Source organism: Primulina tabacum, chromosome 10 (genome assembly GCF_025594145.1).
Source record: "Primulina tabacum isolate GXHZ01 chromosome 10, ASM2559414v2, whole genome shotgun sequence".
In the NCBI taxonomy this organism is placed as follows: Eukaryota; Viridiplantae; Streptophyta; class Magnoliopsida; order Lamiales; family Gesneriaceae; genus Primulina; species Primulina tabacum.
The window spans coordinates 11,133,003-11,141,768 of record NC_134559.1 but is presented as its reverse complement, the minus strand read 5'-3'; the positions used below and the strand labels follow the sequence as shown (position 1 = coordinate 11,141,768).

Here is an 8,766-nt window from a genome sequence, read left to right as displayed (position 1 = left end):
AAAACTTGATTAGATAAAGGCCGCTCATGATACAAGCTAAAAAAACAAAAAAAAAGAAACTTCTCAACATTTCAAACCTGTTTGTGGAATCGAGCTGGATGGCTTGGATTGATCGAGCTTAGTGAAGAAGAAGAGTATAACGATGGACTTGTGTACAAGTCACGTGGTATTTTCCCCGTTCGTTTTAACCCCGAATCCGATGGAATGACTAAACCGAGAAAAAAGTAAAAATGTTTGGGATTATTGGCCGGTCGATTTCATTTGAAACTTAACCGAAAAAGACCCATAAAAATGTGATCGAACCGAGAACCTTATTTTATCAGGGTAGTTTTTTTTTAACCTTGATCAAATATTTATGTTAAAAAATTATCTCCTCAAGTGTTTAAATAAATAGTTAACAAATGTTATTTTACAAATTTCCACTATTATATCTGCTGTACCTTGCCACGAGTACTGTTTATATTTGACCTGAACGTTGCTTGTTCGCCTATAAATACCATCTATGCTTCACTCCATTTTCAACACGCAGAAGAATATAACACTAGCACAAATCACCGTAGAAAAGATGGCCAAATACGGATTTGGCTTCACCGCTTTCTTTGCTCTCTTGTTTTGCTTTCTCCTCGTAGCTTCAAACGGTGTGTACTCATTACTCATATATGTTCTCTATCTACTCCTCTGCGTTACGGGGACAAAACTATTCCATACATAATAATTCTACAAAAATTGAGTTAGAAAATTTTCCTATTCATTTGGTACATAGAATTCATATTCTTGTAGCGATACACGGCATGCATGTTAGAAATATAGTCCGAATATATATTTATATATATATATTCTTGTTAAACGCAATATATTAGGTCTGTCTTATCTTGGGTCACGCATTACGTGATAATTTTCTGGTGGTCTTAGCCAAATTCCTCTATGTGTGTATATATTCTTGAAACAGAGATGCAAATGGCGGAGGCGGTCAGACTGTGCTCGAGGTTGAGCCAAACATGGCTTGGAATTTGTCTCGGAACGGAGAATTGCAACAGGCGATGCAGGTTCTGGGAAGGGGCTCAGAATGGAGCTTGCCACAGAAGGGGCTTTGGCTTCGCTTGCTTTTGCTACTTTAATTGCTGATGAATTGAACCAGAATCAAGTGATGCTTTCTTAAATAAGATGATGTTTCATAAGTAATAAAGTCTGGCTAGCTTGTGTTTTCTAGCAAGACATGGTTCATTTGCCACCTTGAACCATGCTACGTTGTGTGCAAATGGTCGACTTATTGTTGTGGTGTTATTGTTGTTGTTGTCGTCGGTTTGGACGATCTTGTATGTATGAAATATTTGAAAAACTATCCTTCCTAGTGAACGCTATATCTAGAAAAATATATATATAGATTTTGAAAATTACAATAAGAAATATGTATATATGTGTGAGTGACACTTCTTATTATTTGTAACAACTTGTTAAGGTCAACCAGAAACTGATCGATGAGTGTCTGGACAAGCTGCCCAATCTGAACCCTTGAAAAAGATTATCTTAAGATCAGAGGTGGAATCATACAAAAAGCCCAAACCCTCTAAATCTTTAACATATTTAAGCACCAAGTACACAGCTTCCAAGTATTTATCTCATGAGGTATACACAAATTGACTGAGTTTGTTAACTGAATAAGCTAACTCAGGACGAGTGACAATGAAATAAAGAAGATTACCCACTAACTTGCGATACAAAAATGAATGAGGATGCAACTCTCCATCATCATGTGAGTTTGAGATTGACATCCATACATAGATGTTGTTCGTGGCTTACAACCAATATAATAAGACCAGTTTTAGTGAGTAATTGCAAAGCATAATGGCATTGGTAAATATAAATTCCACGATTTGATCTCACAACCTCAATATCAAGGAAATATATTAAATCACCCAACTCCTTCCACTTCAATTGATAATTAAGAAAATTCTTCAAGCCTTAGCTTTTGCCTCATCATTTATGGCTATAACCACATCATCTACATAGACCAATATTGCTATAAACACACCATTACGAATTTGTGTTAACAAATAGTTGGCTGCATGTGATTGAACAAATCCAATGCGAAGCAAAGTTGAAGAAAATTCTGTATACCATTGTCGTGATGCTTAGATGAGACCATATAACGACTTATGTAACATGAAAACAGTGTTTGGTACGGACTCCTTTTTTACCTTATATCCAGGAGGTAAGGACATATAGACTTTCTCGTAAAGGTCTCTTGGGCACCGTTTTCTCGCATCTAAGGCACAACGAAAATTTTAAAATTTTGTTTCGACGTTTGGAACATTTCTTTGGACGTAGTATGTTTCAAACTATTTATAGTGTTTAGATTGTTATATAGGGGTGCCAATTCGGGTGGGTCGGGTCGGGTCGGATTGAAGCATATTAGTACCTAAAAAAACCTTAACCCGAACCCAACCCAACCCGAAAATAGAGAACCACCCGAAATAACCCGGTTAACCTGAATAACCCGTGTAACCCGACCAGATACAATATCATTGGATGACAAGGAAAATTTAAAATGGCTTTTTTTAATTAAAACAGTATAATTTTTTAATTAACTTTTACAAATAAAATTAAGGATAATTTTGTATGAAGAATGTAAAAAGAGATATGAACGTTTAGGGAAAAACCTAAAACTAAGATGAAAATTGAGAGAGTTTGATATTATATTTATTTATATTATAACTCATTAAATTTCAACAATATCCATATATTTTAACAATCTACAAATCCTCAAAAACTACTTATTTTTTTGTCATTTTTAGTGAATAAAATTCAATTTTTGTTATTTATAAAAATTATATTATAACTTATTATACAACTTTATTGTCATATAACTAACATTTCTAATAATATCCTCACAAGTTTCTCATTAAGAATGTGTAATGCTGTGATTGTGTGTAATATAATTTTAGTTGTCTATGTGTAGTATTAATTTTTCAATACAATAATTAGATAAATATTCAAAACACATAATAATAATAATAACATTTAATTCAAACACATAATAACAAAAGCTATTCAAAAAGTCTTCAAACATCACAAAATAATTTTCAACTTTCAAGTGACAATAATCAAGCTTCATTTATGTCTTCTGACTTCTTCATTGTTCTACATTTGTTTGTAGAAGTCAAACCTTTAAACAACATTTAAAAAAATTAAAATAGGAATGTGTGAAAGTTTTCAAAAATTATGAGTTTATAAAATTTAACTTACTTTTCAATATTAGGTATCATAGCATTGTTAGAATCATCAATCATCCGTTGCAGCATTATTTGATCCAGCATCCTCATTTATGAATAAATTCATAATATTTTCATTCAAATCATCCAACCCCACCTCAATAGTTTCTACAAAATAAAATAAGTAGTAAAACATATAACTTTAAAATGAAAATAACAAGAAGAATCACTAACCATCATGTCCAACTAACCTCTCTACAACAAACCAACGCCTCAACAACATCAGGCTTCATTGCACTACGATATTGGTCAAGTATCCTACCACCGGTGCTAAAAGATGATTCATAAGCAACTGTAGAAATTGGAACATTCAAAATATCTATGGCCATTTGTTCAAGTTCAGGATACCTAAATTGGTAAGCTTTACCAAAACACAAGGACATCATATTTTGAAGATCTGTCAATTTTCGGTTCATCCAAATAAAATCTAATTGACTCTTTTGAGCTCTATCATTGAATTATGTTCTTTGAAATGTGTCAAATTCCTACATCATAAATTAAATGTACTGGTAACGAAATGTAAAAAATGGTGAGAAAAAGAAAAAAATTATCATAAATACCTTCAAAACATCCATGCATCCACTCTCTGAATTTAGAGGAAAAGAAGCATATCATCAATGCCACTGTGAGAACTCGTAGATGTGTTGCTACTACTTGATTTGGAAGCAAGGCACATATATTCCTCAAACAAAGAAACTAATTTAGACTTCACCAGATTTAATTCGTTACTACCATGTTCGTATAACTTGTTGTAACAAAACTCAATAAACTGCAACTTGAACCTCGGATCAACTATCACAACAATGGACAACAAAATGTTATAATCTTTCCAGTACTCGTCAAATTTCTGAAACATCAGAGTGGCCATTGATCTCATGAAATCATCATAGCTTTGCAATGCTTGACTTAATGTCAATTGAACCGTAAAGACACGAGGAAAATAAAGGTTGGCAGTAGGCACTACAAGAAAAACGCCCAACAACAACGCACCTACGACAACGGTTTTTCAAAAAAACCGTTGTCGTATAGTTTTTAACAACGGTTTTAGTGAAAACCGTTGTCGTAGGTGCGTTTTGACAACGGTTTTTACAAAACCGTTGTCTTTTAGGGGGTCAAAGACAACGGTTTTATAAAAATCGTTGTCTTTTAGGGTGTCAACGACAACGGTTTTCTAAAAATCGTTGTCTTTCAGAGTTTTTTTAGGGCAAAAGACAACGGTTCTATGAACTGTTGTCTTTTGGCGTGTTTTTTTGGATAATCGACAACGGTTTTTGAAAACCGTTGTCGATTAGCGTGTTTTTTTTTTGACAAACGACAATGGTTTCTTTAAACCGTTGGCTATTAGCTTTTTTTTTTTGGACAATCGTTAACGGTTTTAAAAAATCGTTGTCGATTTGTGTGGTTTTTAGACTAACAACAATGATTTTGGAAAACGTTGCCATATTTAGCGACGGATTTCCTAAAACCGTCGCTAACTTTTAGCGACGGTTTTAAAAAACTGTCACGAATTTCAAATTCGCAAAGGTTTAAGATAAACCGTCGCTAAATATTGCGACAGTTTTAGACAAACCGTCACTACTGATAGCGACGGTTTTATGTAAATTCTTTGCATGATTAAAATTAGCGACTGTTTTACAACATCCGTCGCTAAACATGCGACTGTTTTTTAAACTGCCGCTACATAAAGCGACGGTTTTTCTAAAACCGTTGCTACATTTGGCGACGGTTTTATGTAAACCGTCGCTGATTTAAAATTGACGACAGTTTCACCAAAAACTGTCGCAAACGCTCTATAAATAACTCCATTCCGGTCCATTTTCCTCCATAACACTTAAAATTTTTCTCTCTTACACAGTTTTATCACTTCACACAACACTTAAAATTTTTCTCACTACTTCATAACACTTAAAATTTTTCTCTCTTACAAAATTTTATCACTTCACTTGTACACTTAAAATTTTTCTCTCTTATACAATTTTATCACTTCATTTGTACGCTTAAAATTTTTCTCACTACTTCATAACACTTAAAAATTTTCTCATTACTTCATAAAATTTATCTCTCTTACACGATTTTACTACTTCACAACACTTAAAATTTTTCTCTTTTACACGATTTTAGTTTCGATTGTTAGTTTCTTTTAGATTGATTAAATTATTAAAAGAATTTTTTTATTTTTCGAAACAAATTAGTGACGGAAATCATGATTAAAGACCGTTGCTAAAATTAGCGATGGTCTATGTATGCTAACCGTCGCTACATTTATCGTCGCTAATTTTAGCGACGGGTTTTAATAAAACCGTCGCTAATTTTATTAGCGACTGTTTTTTGAAACCATCGCAAATTCTACCTACCACAACGGATAAAAACCGTTATCGTTGAACAGTTTTAAAAAGGCTACGACAACGGATAAAATCTGTTGTCGTATGCTGTTTTTGTTGTAGTGAGGATACTTCACCCCAGAAAACAATGTTGTTGTCTCATAGAAAACCTCAAGAAATTTACATATTTTTTCAGCTTGACCCTACTCGTCAACCAATGGACAGTGTGCGAAATTAGTATCAGTCAATTTCAAATGATTAAAAGCACTGTCGATAATATATGGCACTAGAAAGCATCAAATACGTAGAATTCCATCTAGTAGGAACATCTTGCCTAAGTGATTTCTTAGGATTCCTAAAGTTTGGGCAACAAATCACTACAAGAAAAAACCAAATCAACAACGCACATACGACAATGGTTTTTACTAAAACCATTGTCGTATGCTTTTTAACAACGATTTTAGTGAAAATCGTTGAAGCGTTGTCTTTGAGTGTGTTTTTTTGGACAATCGACAAGAAAACCGTTGTCGATTAGTGTTTTTGAGGGACGGTTTTGCTTAGCGAAGGTTTCAGAAAAAATCGTCGCTAATTTAAAAATAGCGACGGTTTTTCATAAAATCATCGCTAAATTTAGCGACGGTGTGTAATCCGTCGCTATATATAGCGACGGTTTTAAAACCGTCGCATGTTATAAATTAGCGACGGTTGTAAGCAAAACCATCGCAAATTTAAAACATGCGACGGTTTTGCAATTACAGTCGCTATTCAAGCAAAAACCGTCGCAGATTGGCTATAAATATCCGCACTTTCGGTCCATTTTCCTCCACACCACCTCACAACACTTAAAATTTTTCTCTCTTACACGATTTTATCACTTCACAACACTTAGAATTTTTTTCTCTTTTTGGTTTCGATTTAGGATAAATTTTTTCGTTTTAATTTTTGGTAAATTTTTTAGTGTTAGTTAAGTTCATGAATATTGTTAGCATAGTCAAATTGTAAGTTTTTTTTAGATTTATTAAATTATTAAAAGTAGTTTTTTTTATTTTAGTGAAAATATTAGCGATGGAAATCATGAAAAAACGACTTTATGGCACCGTCGCTAATTTTAGGGACAATTTTGCATAAATCCGTCGCTAATTTTATTTGCGACGGTTTTTAAAAACCTTAAAACCGTCGCAAATTGTAGCTACAACATCGGTTAAAAACCGTTGTCTTTGAGCGAACCCTTTAACCACAAGGGCTTTAACAACGGTTTTTCAGGACATACGACATCGGTTTTTCACCGTTGTCGTATGCCTTTTTTTTAGTGAATTCTACAAACTTTTTCTTTCTCACTTGACTGCCTTTTACATACTTTACACATTCACGAATCTTATCAACGGAATGATCAAAAAACCGATGTCGTATGCCTTTTTTTTAGTGAATTCTACAAACTTTTTCTTTCTCACTTGACTGCCTTTTACATACTTTACACATTCACGAATCTTATCAACGGAATGATCAATTATTTTCAAACCTTTTTGACAATTAAATTGAGAATGTGTTGAACATGCAAAAACTCGCCATCATTCACTAATGAACAATTTAAACTAAGATGATCCCTTACAAGGACAACAAACACATCATTTGCAGCGGAATTGTCCAACGTAATTGTGAAAACTTTCTCTGAATTCCCCAAGCATTGAATAAGCTATTGATTTTATCACACAATGCAATACCAGAGTGAGGTGGAGGCATGTAGGAGAATTGATAATCCTTTTTGCAATACCCAATTAGAATCAATGAAATGCGCTGTCAAACATACATGGCTATCAGTGGCAATAGAAGTCCACAAATCGAAAGTGAAACAAATTTATCCAGGGCATGAACGCATTTCTTGAGCTAGTCTATTGAATTCGTTTTTATGCATCTTGAGAATATCCGTCCTTGCGGTGTTTATAGTGAAATGATTGACTAGAGGTTCCAAGTATGTAAAACTTGATCTAATTGAATCATATTCCACAAACTGAAACGGTAAATCATGTATCACAATTGCTAATATTAGCAACTCTCTAAATCTTTCTTGGCTGAACTTTTGTGACCTTATGGCAAGACTTTTATCACCCTGTTATAACAAAGCCTGAGCAATATCACGAGTTCTCTGTCTAGGACACTGTTTGAGAATACGACGTTGGAGATTACCTGTCCCCATGCTACTGTCTGCTTTGTACGTAGTCCCACATGCTTTACATTTGCAACGCTTTTCTTTTCTTTCTACTTCTGGAAGCATCTCAAAATATTGCCACCATTGTGACTTTAAGGGTCTTTTTCGTTTAACACTTCGGAGGCCCGACCTTGCAAGTTAGTACATGTTTCTTCATCAACATCTAAATCCAACACATGTACACCCTCCACACTATCCTCATCGTGAGCAAGACCAATAGGTTCTGAACTCATTATATCAATTAAAAAAATAACAATAGGATTAGCTACAAGCAAAAAATAAACAATTCCTTGAAAACTAAGAGCAAAACTAAAGAACACAAGTTTTTACAATTCAAATCAGTGGCATCAACTATACATAAGGCGTGCCCTCGACTTACTTGGTGTAGGTAGGTAGGTAGACGGTAAATCAAGTGAAAGACTTCATTTGGTATAGGCATTACAAGAAACAGAAATAAATGGATGTCAATTTTAACATGATCGTATACTCCAAGAATTGTACCAAAGAAAATGTGTGCCTACCCCTGCTCAGCGACATAAACAAGATCACATTGGAAGCGGAAGTTCCTGGCCTACACATAAGGAGAATTATTTTATTTCATATTAGCAGATTCTGAAGGTGACCAACTATTAAAGTACAACACTAAAACAAATTGAATTCAATATAATCTGGTCACATGCATTCTTCGTATGGTCGAATGAGGGCAATTATGTCCCGAACTTTCAATCATTAATGTTATATAGTGATACCCAATTGTCATTGACTTTATTTAACAAAAGAAGTTGTAAACAAAGTTTTCTTCTTCCCTCATGTCTTGCCCTCCTCCCGCACATGTAATTATGCATACCCTATCTTTCCCGATAAAGATCCATTTCCAATATACAGAAATTTTACACTTTAGGCTCAATATATATTTAACTCATGATACAAAGCATTACAGAAATATGGGAACATAACAAATATATTG

The 8,766-nt window shown here is 33.9% G+C and overlaps 1 long non-coding RNA gene across 1 annotated transcript; it reads left to right on the top strand.

The window, feature by feature from the left end:
* Positions 1-517: 517 nt before the first annotated feature.
* On the top strand, positions 518-1,351 carry LOC142505681 (uncharacterized). The gene is made up of 2 exons (XR_012804473.1): positions 518-638; positions 950-1,351. It is a non-coding gene; the product is annotated as an uncharacterized LOC142505681 (long non-coding RNA).
* Positions 1,352-8,766: the final 7,415 nt, after the last annotated feature.